The sequence below is a fragment of the Chelonia mydas genome, chromosome 22, assembly GCF_015237465.2.
Source record: "Chelonia mydas isolate rCheMyd1 chromosome 22, rCheMyd1.pri.v2, whole genome shotgun sequence".
Taxonomy (NCBI): domain Eukaryota; kingdom Metazoa; phylum Chordata; order Testudines; family Cheloniidae; genus Chelonia; species Chelonia mydas.
In genome coordinates, this window is record NC_051262.2 from 320639 (window position 1) to 334210 (window position 13572).

Genomic DNA, 13572 nt, shown 5'->3' on the forward strand with positions numbered 1-13572 from the left:
TCCTGGCCAGAGGAAAAATCCTCTCACCTGTAAAGGGTTAAGAAGCTAAAGGTAACCTCGCTGGCACCTGACCAAAATGACCAATGAGGAGACAAGAGACTTTCAAAAGAAGGGAGGAGGGAGAGTAACAAAGGGTCTGGGTCTGTCTGTATATTGCTTTTGCCGGGGGCAGAACAGGAATGGAGTCTTAGAACTTTTAGTAAGTAATCTAGCTAGGTATGTGTTAGATTATGATTTCTTTAAATGGCTGAGAAAAGAACTGTGCTGAATAGAATGACTATTCCTGTCTGTGTGTCCTTTTTGTAACTTAAGGTTTTGCCACGAGGGATTCTCTATGTTTTGAATCTAATTACCCTGTAAGGTATCTACCATCCTGATTTTACAGAGGTGATTTCTTTACTTCTATTAAAAGTCTTCTTGTGAGAAAACTGAAGGCTTTTTCATTGTTCTAAGGTCCAAGGGTTTGGGTCTGTGGTCACCTGTGCAAATTGGTGAGGATTTTTATCAAACCTTCCCCAGGAAGTGGGGTGCAAGGCTTGGGAGGATTTTGGGGGGGAAAGACGTGTCCAAACTACGTTTCCCAGTAAACCCAGTTAAAGTTTGGTGGTGGCAGTGGAAATTCCAAGGGCAAAGGGTAAAATTAATTTGTACCTTGGGGAAGTTTTAACCTAAGCTAGTAAAAGTAAGCTTAGGAGGTTTTCATGCAGGTCCCCACATCTGTACCCTAGAGTTCAGAGTGGGGAAGGAATCTTGACAGGTGCTGGCTCCAGGATGGGGCTTAAGGCTGGGGCAGGGCATTGGGGTTCAGGTGCTGGTTCAGGATTGGAGAGAGGGTATGGGGTACTGGCTCTAGGAGGGGGCTCAGTCCTGGGGCTTGGGGTGCAGAAGGGGGTTTGGGATGCAGGAGGAGGTATGGGGTACTGGCTCTGGGAGGGGGCTCTGTGTTGGGGTGCAGGATGGGGTTCAGGATGGAGGAGGAGGTATTGGGTGCTGGCTCCAGGAGGGTGCTCAGGGCTGGGGCAGGGGGTTGGGGTGCAGGAGGGTGTTTGGGATGGAGGAGGGGGTCTGGGGTACTAGCTCTGGGAGGGGACTCAGTGCTGGGGATTGGGGTGCGGGAGGAGTGTGGGCTCCCACTGGTCAGCACTTACCTTGAGCAGCTCCCGGTCAGTGGTGCAGGGGGGCTAAAGCAGGCTCCCTGCATGCCCCAGCCCCATGTCACTCCTAGAAGCAGCCAGCACACCCCTGCCTCCCCTGGGTGGGCATATGGTTCCACGTGCAGCCCCTCCCCACAGGCACTTCTGCCACAGCTCCCATTGGCTGCAGTTCCCCATTCCCAGCCAATGGGAGCTGTGGAGGTGGTGATTGCAGGCAGGAGCAGCGCACAGAGACCCCTACCCCTTCCCCACAGGGGCATGCTGGCTGCTCCTTGGAGCAGCGTGGGGCCAGGGCAGGCAGGGGTGTGCCTTAGCCCCGCTGCACCACTGGAATTTTAGCAGCTAGCAATCGCGATCGACTGTCTGAGGGTCCAGGATTGATTAGTTGATCACCATCTACCAGTTGGTGACCACTGCCCTAGTTCAGCGACTGGCCAGGGATGCTGATGGTCCTGCTCAAATCGGCTAATGGCAGCCTCATCTCCTGGCACTTGGCCAGCTGTTGCTTGATCCGGTCATACAGTCACACACTGACTGGCTCCCCTGCCTGGATGGTCCTGTGGAAATCCCACAGACGACGCTGCAGGACTTGGCACCGTTGGTTTCTTTAACTTTGCACTGTTTCCCCGGCCACCAGAACAAAGCCACTAACTCCTCCTTCACCGACTCCCACCAATCCCCCTGGTTGCCATAGAACCCTCTGATGCTTTCCCATTCTGCCAGCACCACCAGGCCTCACCACCCCTCCCCTTTATCTTGCCAGCTCTGGATGTTCAGCTTCCAATATCCTCTGTCATGGGTCAGGGAATTGCCCACATTGAGGCACATGGTGAGAGCTGTGTGATCCAAACAGTCATAGAATCATAGAATCATAGAATATCAGGGTTGGAAGGGACCCCAGAAGGTCATCTAGTCCAACCCCCTGCTCGAAGCAGGACCAATTCCCAGTTAAATCATCCCAGCCAGGGCTTTGTCAAGCCTGACCTTAAAAACCTCTAAGGAAGGAGATTCTACCACCTCCCTAGGTAACGCATTCCAGTGTTTCACCACCCTCTTAGTGAAAAAGTTTTTCCTAATATCCAATCTAAACCTCCCCCATTGCAACTTGAGACTATTACTCCTCGTTCTGTCATCTGCTACCATTGAGAACAGTCTAGAGCCATCCTCTTTGGAACCCCCTTTCAGGTAGTTGAAAGCAGCTATCAAATCCCCTCTCATTCTTCTCTTCTGCAGACTAAACAATCCCAGCTCCCTCAGCCTCTCCTCATAAGTCATGTGCTCTAGACCCCTAATCATTTTTGTTGCCCTTCGCTGGACTCTCTCCAATTTATCCACATCCTTCTTGTAGTGTGGGGCCCAAAACTGGACACAGTACTCCAGATGAGGCCTCACCAGTGTCGAATAGAGGGGAACGATCACGTCCCTCGATCTGCTCGCTATGCCCCTACTTATACATCCCAAAATGCCATTGGCCTTCTTGGCAACAAGGGCACACTGCTGACTCATATCCAGCTTCTCGTCCACTGTCACCCCTAGGTCCTTTTCCGCAGAACTGCTGCCTAGCCATTCGGTCCCTAGTCTGTAGCGGTGCATTGGATTCTTCCATCCTAAGTGCAGGACCCTGCACTTATCCTTATTGAACCTCATCAGATTTCTTTTGGCCCAATCCTCCAATTTGTCTAGGTCCTTCTGTATCCTATCCCTCCCCTCCAGCGTATCTACCACTCCTCCCAGTTTAGTATCATCCGCAAATTTGCTCAGAGTGCAATCCACACCATCCTCCAGATCATTTATGAAGATATTGAACAAAACCGGCCCCAGGACCGACCCCTGGGGCACTCCACTTGACACCGGTTGCCAACTAGACATGGAGCCATTGATCACTACCCGTTGAGCCCGACAATCTAGCCAGCTTTCTACCCACCTTATAGTGCATTCATCCAGCCCATACTTCCTTAACTTGCTGACAAGAATACTGTGGGAGACCGTGTCAAAAGCTTTGCTAAAGTCAAGAAACAATACATCCACTGCTTTCCCTTCATCCACAGAACCAGTAATCTCATCATAAAAGGCGATTAGATTAGTCAGGCATGACCTTCCCTTGGTGAATCCATGCTGACTGTTCCTGATCACTTTCCTCTCATGTAAGTGCTTCAGGATTGATTCTTTGAGTCCATTGGCACTACCCTGCACTGGGCTGTCGACATGCTCTCTTTCATGTAAATCCGGTCAATGCGACTCTCTGCAGCTGGTGTGAGCTTGGATCAGAGAAATAGGAGGCTAGCACCTGCCCTCCATGGGTTCCACTATGGAGAAACACATCCTCTAAGCCCAACTTGCTATAGACCTGCACCAGGTAGTGCTCATTGTAAAAACGTTTCTGCTGACGGTCGGAAAAACAGGACCCGCGGTCCTCAGGCCGGCTGACACAACTAAAATCCCCCCCAACTCCAAACACCATGAGGTACAGAGGAAGGGAGCCAGTTCCTTCCATAGATCTTCCCTTTCACGCCTTAACTGGGGACCATATACACTAATATAGCGGTAACCAGTGCCACGGAGCACAAAGTCCACCAGTAATACCCCCCCGGTCAGAGCTCTACCACCTTCTGTACTTGCACCCCAAATGTGAAGAACAAGACTCCAGCCCCATCATTCTTCCCTGGCCCAGAGGACCAGAAAGACAGGCGCTTCCTCCAATCACCCTTTGCCCATCAAGCTACCCTAAAGTCATTAATGTGTATTTCCTGAATGCCCAGCATGTCCAAGTCCAGCTGCTCCAAAGCACTGAATATCAAATGCCTCCTCCTGGGCCCCCAAATCCCTGCCCCGCTCCACCTGGCCACTTTTACAGATGCCCCTTCCCTGGTACTGCCCTTGCTCAGCTGCGCAGACTGGCTTTCATCCCCAATCCCTGCCTGACACTGCCCCACACCTCTTCTGGCACCATCTCCAAAGGCCACCCTGCCTCACTCTCTTCCTCCCATATTGGGTCAACCAATAAGTCATGTGGAAAATACAGCTCCCATCCCTCATTGTTAAAGGTCAGGTGGGCCAGATAGGGGCAGAAGCCCACAGTATATTTTCCTGCTGCAGAGCCCAAGATCAGGACTTGCCTTGGATACAGGCACCACTGCACTTGCAGAAAACCATTGCACAAAGAGGAATGAAAGGGCCTGCCAAAGCCTGGGATTGACCCAGGGACCTTTAGATCTTCAGTCTAATGCTCGCCCAACTGAGCTACTTCAGCAGCTGTGAAAGAAAGGTCAGGTGAGGCAACAGCCCATGCTCTGTTGTCCTGCTTGGGAGCTTGAGATCAGGGAATTGCTTCAGTTAAAGGCATCATGGCACTCCCAGAAAACAAGCCACTGCTGCACAAAGAGGTTGGAAAGGGCCTGCCAAAGCCCAGGATTGAACCAGGGACCTTTAGATCTTCAGTCTTGTCATAAATATAAAGGGAAGGGTAAACACCTTTAAATCCCTCCCGGCCAGAGGAAAAACCCTTTCACCTGTAAAGGGTTAAGAAGCTAGGATAACCTCGCTGGCACCTGACCAAAATGACCAATGAGGAGACAGGATACTTTCAAAGCTGGAGGAGGTTGGGGGAGAAACAAAGGGTTCTCTCTGTCTGTGTGTTTTTTCTTTGCCGGGACCAGAGCAGGAATGCAGGTCAGAATTCCTGTAAAGGGTTAATAAGCAATCTAGTTAGATATGCATTAGATTCTGTTTTGTTTAAATGGCTGATAAAATAAGTTGTGCTGAATGGAATGTATATTCCTGTTTTTGTGTCTTTTTGTAACTTAAGGTTTTGCCTACAGGGATTCTCTATGTTTTGAATCTGATTACCCTGTAAGGTATTTACTATCCTGATTTTCCAGAGGTGATTCTTTTACTTCAATTAAAATTCTTCTTTCAAGAACCAGATTGATTTTTCATTGTTCTTAAGATCCAAGGGTTTGGGTCTGTGTTCTCCTATACAAATTGGTGAGGATTTTTGTCAAACCCTCCCCAGGAAGGGGGGTGCAAGGTTTTGGTGAGGATTTTGGGGGGAAAGACGTTTCCAACGGCTTTTTCTCAATAATAAGCCCGGTTAGACGTTTGGTGGTGGCAGCGGAAGTCCAAGGGCAAAAGGTAAAATAGTTTGTACCTTGGGGAAGTTTTAACCTAAGCTGGTAAAAGTAAGCTACGGAGGTTTTCATGAAGGTCCCCACATCTGTACCCTAGAGTTCAGAGTGGGGAAGGAACCTTGACATGGTGGCAGAGCGGTGGGATCAACTTGAAGTCATTTTGAGATTTTTTTGAACCAGAAGCACAGATTTGAAAAGGAAATTTTTTTTTCCTTTGGGCTGCTCGAAAGCAGGTTAAACTGAAAACAGTTAAAGTTTTTTTTTCTCTGCTTTGGGGCCATAGCAGAGACAAAAGGGAATTGTCTTTTGTGAGCTGGAGTTTTCTCTACCTAAAGGCAGGGTAGTTAACCTCCTGCAGGGAAATTCACAAGTCTTCACAGTAGTTCTTCACAGACCTGAAGTTTTTTGTTTTTTTTTTTACCTAAGAGCAACTAGAGGGGTTTTCTGCCTATTTGCCTGGAGACAAAAGTGTTAGGTTTGTTTTTTTTAGGATTTCTCTGTAGGCTGACAATCACTGTCAGAGAACATAGGTATCCGGACAGCACAGCAAAATTTTACAAGCCAAGTTTTTTTGTTTTGTTTTGTTTTTAACTCTCAGGTGTAAAGTTAGTTAAAAACAGAGAGGTTAGGATGACAGATTCCACGGTTCAACAAAAGCTGGAATTAGCCAGATTTGAGGCTGAGAAAAAAAAAGGAATATGAAAGACGGCTAGAACTCATGGAGATGGATGCACATGCGGCCAGGGAAAAAGAAAGAGAGGCTACCCACAGGAGGGAAATGGAGGCAAAGGAAAAAGAAAGGGAGGCTGCCCACAGGAGGGAAATGGAGGCAAGGGACAAAGAAATGGAGGCAAGGGACAAAGAACTGGAGGAGAAGGAAAAAGAGAGGAAGCATGTGGAGGAGATGGAGAAGGCAAAGGCTCAGCAGAATATACCAAAAAACCCTAGCAATCCTTCTCCAGGTACCACTTCCCATCGCAGAAAGTTCCCCACCTACAAGGCAGGCAATGATACTGAGGCCTTCTTAGAAAACTTCGAAAGGGCCTGCCTTGGGTACAGCATTTTTACAGACCAATACATGGTAGAGCTGAGGCCACATGGTAGAGCTGGACCCTTAGCTGAGGTGGCAGCTGAAATGCCTAAGGAACAAATGAACAAGTATTAACTGTTTAAAACCAAGGCGAGAGTCAGAATGGGGATAACACCCGAGCATTCCCGTTGGTGATTCAGAGCCCTAAGGTGGAAACCAGACGTGTTATTTACCCAACATGCCTACCACATTGTGAAACACTGGGATGCCTGGATATCAGGAGCAAGTGTTAAATCTCCAGAACATTTGCCCTTCCTAATGCAAATGGAGCAGTTCTTAAAGGGTGTTCCTGAGGAAATAGAAAGATACATCCTAGATAGGAAACCTAAAACTGTAATCGAGGCGGGGGAGATTGGAGCCAAATGGGTGGAGGTGGCAGAAAAGAAAAAAACTAGTCGCAGTTGGAGCAGATACCAGAAGGGACAACCTCAGACCACCCCCTACTACCAGGGGCCGCCCAAGGCCCCACCTACCCCCCCAAGGAACCCTCCAGACACCTTATCGTCCCGCCACACCGTTCTCCAGCAACGCACGTCGCCCCAGTGACCTGACAGCTGGACGATGTTTTAAATGTAACAAGCCGGGGCATGTAAACGCCAACTGCCCCAAGAACCCCAACAGATTACAGTTCATTGCTCCGGGATCACACCAGAGGGTTCTCAGGTCCAGATACCTCCCAGATACTCTTGGAACAGAGGGAAACGGTGAGTGTGGATGGGAAGAAGGTCACCACATGGAGGGACACCAGAGCACAAGTGTCAGCTATCCATGCTTCCTTAGTGGACCCCAATTTAATCAACCCAGAGATCCAAGTGATGATTCAACCCTTCAAGTCAAACTCTTTCAGTTTGCCCACAGCCAAGTTGCCTGTCCAGTACAAGGGCTGGTCAGGAACGTGGACTTTTGCAGTCTATGATGATTATCCCATCCCCATGCTGTTGGGGGAAGACTTGGCCAATCATGTGAAGCGAGCCAAGAGGGTGGGAATGGTCACCTGCAGCCAGGCTAAACAAGCCTCATGCCTTGCTCTGTTCCGGAAACTTCTACCAGGACCCGGTCAGAGGTGATGGACCCGGACCCCAGGCCAATGTCTGCAACAGCAGTAGTGGATCCAGTCCCAGAGACCCAGACAGAGCCAGTCCCAGAACCGGAACCGGCGGAACAATCAGCAAAAGACCCATTGCCAGCACTGAATCCAGTACTTGCAACCTCAACACCAGAGGGCCCCACCAAACCTGAACCGGCAGCAGCCCATAACCCTACACAAGAGGTTCAGCTGGAGCCTGAACCCCAACATAGTGCACCAGCGGAGAGCGGTTCACAGTCAACGGAAACAGCCCCATCCCCTACATCGCTTCCAGAGGGACCAAGCCCAGGTCCACAATCTGATGAGGAACTGATGTCTCCAGCTTCAAGGGAACAGTTCCAGACCAAACAGGAAGCAGATGAAAGCCTCCAGAGAGCTTGGACGGCAGCACAGAGCAACCCACCGCCTCTCAGATCTTCTAATTGATCCAGGTTTCTTGTAGAAAGAGGACTTTTATACAAGGAAACTCTTTCTGGTGGACACCAGGAAGACTGGCATCCTCAGAGACAGGTGGTAGTTCCAACTAAATACTGGGCCAAGCTCTTGAGCTTAGCCCACGATCACCCTAGTGGCCATGCTGGGGTGAACAGGACCAAAGACCGTTTGGGGAGGTCATTCCACTGGGAGGGAATGGGCAAGGATGTTTCTACCTATGTCCTGTCTTGTGAGGTATGCCAAAAAGGGGGAAAACCCCAAGACCAGGTCAAAGCCCCTCTCCAGCCACTCCCCATCATTGAAGTTCCATTTCAGCGAGTAGCTGTGGATATTCTGGGTCCTTTTGTGAAAAAGACACCCAGAGGAAAACAGGACATACTGACTTTCATGGATTTTGCCACCCGATGGCCGGAAGCAGTAGCTCTAAGCAACACCAGGGCTAAAAGTGTGTGCCAGGCACTAGCAGACATTTTTGCCAGGGTAGGTTGGCCCTCCGACATCCTCACAGATGCAGGGACTAATTTCCTGACAGGAACTATGGAAAACCTTTGGGAAGCTCATGGGGTAAATCACTTGATTGCCACTCCCTACCACCATCAAACAAATGGCATGGTGGAGAAGTTTAATGGAACTTTGGGGGCCATGATATGTAAATTCGTAACTGAGCACTCCAATGACTGGGACCTAGTGTTGCAGCAGTTGCTCTTTGCCTACAGAGCTGTACCAGTTCCCAGTTTACGGTTTTCACCATTTAAACTTGTATATGGTCGCAAGGTTAAGGGGCAGTTACAGTTGGTAAAGCAGCAATGGGAGGGGTTTACACCTTCTCCAGAAACTAACATTCTGGACTTTTTAAGCAACCTACAAAACACCCTCTGAACTTCTTTAGTCCTTGGTAAAGAAAACCTAAACGATGTTCAAAAAAAGCAAAAACCTGGCATGATAAACATGCCAAAGAGCATTCCTTCAAAGTAGGGAGCAAGGTCATGGTCTTAAAGGCGCTCCAGGCCCATAAAATGAAAGCGTCGTGGGAAGGGCCATTCATGGTCCAGGAGTGCCTGGGAGCTGTTAATTATCTCATAGCATTCCCCACCTCCAACCAAAAGCCTAACGTGTACCAGATTAATTCTCTAAAGCCCTTTTGTTAGATTATGATTTCTTTAAATGGCTGAGAAAATAGCTGTTCTGAATAGAATGAATATTCCTGTCTGTGTGTCTTTTTTGTAACTTAAGGTTTTGCCTAGAGGGATTCTCTATGTTTGGAATCTAATTACCCTGTAAGGTATTTACCATCCTGATTTTACAGAGGTGATTCCTTTACTTCTATTAAAAGTCTTCTTGTAAGGAAACTGAATGCTTTTTCATTGTTCTAAGATCCAAGGGTTTGGGTCTGTGGTCACCTATGCAAATTGGTGAGGATTTTTACCAAACCTTCCCCAGGAAGTGGGGTGCAAGGCTTGGAAGGATTCTGGGGGGAAAGACGTGTCCAAACTACGTTTTCTCAGGAACCCAGATAAAGTTTGGTGGTGGCAGTAGAAGTCCACGGGCAAAGGGTAAAATAGTTTGTACCTTGGGGAAATCTTAAGCTAAGCTGGTAAAAGTAAGCTTAGAAGGTTTTCATGCAGGTCCCCAAATCTGTACCCTAGAGTTCAGAGTGGGGAAGGAGCCTTGACAGCCCTTTTATTCCAAAAAATTAAAGGTTTGTCAGTTCACAGCCCAGGGAGGATATGACGTTGATTGGTCTGAAAGTGTCTACTATGAAGCAAAAAGTGCTGGTGGCATGGAAAAGGTGAACCTCTCCCTGACCCTTGGGCGTATGCAGCGACAGCAGATCCAGGAGCTGTGCACTAGCTACGCACCAATGTTCTCAGCCACCACAGGACTGACTGAACGGGCATACCACTCCATTGACTCAATGCTCACCTAATTAAAGTCCAACCTTACCGGGTGTCTCCTCAATTAAAACTGCTATAGAATGGAAAATCCAGGATATGCTACAGATGGGTGTAATCCGCCCCCCCGCAGTGCCTGGGCACCTCCAGCGGTTCTAGTTCCGAAACCAGATGAAAAAATACGTTTTTGCGTGGACTACCGTAAGCTAAATGATGTAACTCACCCAGACAACTATCCAATGCCATGCACAGATGAACTATTGGAGAAACTGGGATGGGCCCAGTTCATCTCTACCTTGGACTTAACCAAGGGGTACTGGCAGGTACCGCTAGATGAATCCGCCAAGGAAAGGTCAGCCTTCATCACCAATGTAAGGCTGTATGAAATTAATGTACTCCCTTTCGAGCTGCGGAATGCACCCGCCACCTTCCAAAGACTTGTAGATGGTCTCCTAGCGGGATTAGGAGTATATGCAGTTGCCTACCTTGATGATGTGACCGTATTTTCGGATTCCTGGGCAAAACACCTGGAACATCTACAAAAAGTCTTTGAGCGCATAAGGAGGCCGGACTAACTGTTAAGGCTAAGAAGTGTCAAATAGGCCTAAACAGAGTGACTTACCTTGGACACCAGGTGGGTCAAGGAACTATCAACCCCCTACAGGCCAAAGTGGATGCTATCCAAAAGTGGCCTGTCCCAAAGTTAAAAAAAACAGGTCCAATCTTTCTTAGACTTGGCCAGTTATTACAGACGATTTGTACCGCAATACAGCTAAATCGCCGCCCCACTGACAGACCTAACCAAAAAGAAACAGCCAAATGCCGTTCAGTGGACTGAAGAGTGTCAGAAGGCCTTTAACCAGCTTAAAGCAACACTCATGTCTGACCCTGTACTAAGGGCCCCAGACTTTGACAAACCGTTCCTAGTAACCACAGATGCGTCCGAGCGTGGTGTGGGAGCAGTTTTAATGCAGAAAGGACCGGATCAAGAATTCCACCCTGTAGTGTTTCTCAGCAAAAAACTGTCTGAGAGGGAAAGCAACTGGTCAGTCAGTGAAAAAGAATGTTACGCCATTGTCTACGCTCTGGAAAAGCTACGCCCATATGTTTGGGGATGGTGTTTCCACCTGCAAACCGACCATGCTGCACTACAGTGGCTTCATACCGGCACAGGAAATAACAAAAAACTTATTCGGTGGAGTTAGGTCTCCAAGATTTTGATTTCAACATCCAACACATCTCAGGAGCTTCTAACAAAGTGGCTGATGCACTCTCCCGTGAAAGTTTCCCCGAATCAACTGGTTAAAATCATCCTTGAAATGTGAAAAATATTGTTAGTATAGTTAGAGGTGCATGTGTCTCATTAACTCTGTTTTCTCCTAAAGCTCCAGGAAGAAATCACAGCCAGCGTTTCACCCTATCTGTGATTTGGGGGGCATGTCATAGGAGGAAGTAAGTCAAGCTGAGCAAGGCAGGCCAAAGCGAGTCTTGCCTTCATGAGCCGCTCACAATGATGTCCTTTTTGTGTGCCACAGCTGACAAAAACATTCTGGACAGACATGCAGGAGCCCAAAAGGGTGCCATGCAGCTGCTGAAGTAACCCAGTAGGGAGAGCATTAGACTGAAACTCTTAAAGGTCCCTGGTTCAACCCTGGGCTTTGGGAGGCCCTTTCCTCTCTTCATGCAGCGGTGGCCTGTCCTCTAGCAGTGCCGACACCCAATGCAAGCCCCTAATCTCGTGTTCTGCAGCAGGAAAAGATAGTGTGGGCTTCTACCCCTTGCTGGCCCTCCTGACCTTTAACAATGAGAGATGGGAACTGTCCTTCCCATGCAACTTATTGGTCGACCCAGTATGGGAGGAAGAGAGTGAGGCAGGGTGGCCCTCGGGAATGGTGCCAGAGGGGGTGCTGGACAGGAATTGGGGACGAAAGCTCCTCTGTGCAGCTGAGCGAGGGCAGTACTGGGGAAGGGGTATCTGTAAAAGTGGCCAGGTGGAGCGGGGCAGGGATTTGGGGGCCCAGGAGGAGGCATTTGATATTCAGTGCTTTGGAGCAGCTGGACTTGGACATGCTGGGCATTCAGGAAATATACATTAATGACTTTAGGGTAGCTTGATGGGCAAAGGGTGATTGGAGGAAGGGCCTGTCTTTCTGGTCCTCGGGGCCAGGGAGGAATGATGGGGTTGGAGTCTTGTTCTTCACATTTGGGGTGCAAGTACAGAAGGTGGTAGAGCTCTGACCAGGGCAGGTATTATTGGTGGACTTTGTGCTCCGTGGCACAGGTTATCATTATATTAGTGTATATGGTCCTCAGTTAAGGTGTGAAAGGAAAGATCAATGGAAGGAACTGGCTCCCTTCCTCTGGACCTCATGGTGTTTGGTGTTGGGGGGGGATTTTAATTGTGTCAGCCAGCCTGAGGACCACTGGTCCCGTTTTCCTGACCATCTGAGGAAACTCTTCTATGATGAGCACTACCGGGTACAGGTCTGTAGCGAGGTTGGCTTAGACAATGTGTTTCTTTATAGTGGAACCAGTGAGGGTGGGCTGTAGCCTCCTATTCCTCCGATCCAAGCTCACACCAGCCGCAGATGGGGTACACCTTTCTGCGGGAACAGGCCAGGAGTCGCATTGACTGGATTTACATGAAAGAGAGCATGTCGACAGCCCAGTGCAGGGTAGTGCCAATGGACTGTTCGGATCATGCAGTTCTCACGATGTGCCTCAATGTGGGCAATTCCCTGACTCATGGCAGAGGATATTGGAAGCTGAACATCCAGAGCTGGCAAGATAAAGGGGAGGAGCGGCTAGGCCTGGTGGTGTTGGCAGAATGGGAACGCATCAGAGGGTTCTATGGCAACCAGGGGGATTGGTGGGAGTCGGTGCGGGAGGAGTTGGCGGCTTTGTTCCAGCAGCCGGGCAAACATCACCGTGTTAAAGAAACCAACGGTGCCAAGTCCTGCAGCATCGTCTGTGGGATTTCCACAAGAGCATCCAGGCAGGGGAGCCAGTCAGCTTGTGACTGTACGACCGGATCAAGCGACAGCTGGCTGAGTTCCAGGACATGCGGCTGCAGCTGGCTGATATGAGGGGGACCACTGAGTGAAGGGAGGGGAGGCCTCCCCTGGCATTTTTGCAGCCTGCAGGGAACAGAGACAAAGCAGGGGGATGCAGGGACTCAGGGCAGGACCTGCGGATCCAGTAGAGCAGGACCATGGTCAATGGAGGAGAGAGAATCCTGCAAGAGGAAGCAGCTGGAGGGAAGCAATAAGTGCAGAGCGCAAGCCAGCCAGCTGGGAGTCACAGGAGTCCGGAAAAAGAAACAGCAGCAGGTCCCATGGTGTAATGGTCAGCACTCAGGACTCTGAATCCTGCGATCTGAGTTCAAATCTCAGTGGGACCTCCTGGGGCTATGTTGGTTTGCTGCAAAGCCTTGGAGCTCAGTGTGCTTGGTTTCCGTGTCTCTGGGTGAACCAGAGTGACACTTTTCCCCTTGTGCTGGGTGACTGACATCCACTGACATCTTTGGTCCAGCTGGTTTGACAGAATGGCCGCTATAGGTTGGGGCCCTAGAACTTCACAGTCTGGCTAGAGATTCCTGCGGATTGACCTGATGGTTGTGTGTGTTGCTGCTTCACCTGATGTCCACAAGTTTGGTCCTTGTACCTGCAGTTGCCACCCTCTTCCTGTTGCCCACAGGGCATTTAAAGGAGGGAGTGTCAGGGCCAGGCTTGATAGGCAGGAGGGAGGAAGAGTCCCAGGCTGGAGCCCAGCACACCTCTCCTCCTCT

General features: G+C 49.5%; 2 non-coding genes across 2 annotated transcripts; one reads left to right on the forward strand and one right to left on the reverse strand.

Annotated features, from left to right (window-relative positions):
• Positions 1 to 4331: 4331 nt before the first annotated feature.
• TRNAF-GAA lies at positions 4332 to 4404 on the reverse strand. The gene has a single exon. It is a non-coding gene; the product is annotated as a tRNA-Phe (tRNA).
• Positions 4405 to 13113: 8709 nt separating this feature from the next.
• TRNAQ-CUG lies at positions 13114 to 13185 on the forward strand. The gene has a single exon. It is a non-coding gene; the product is annotated as a tRNA-Gln (tRNA).
• The last annotated feature ends 387 nt before the right edge of the window (positions 13186 to 13572 follow it).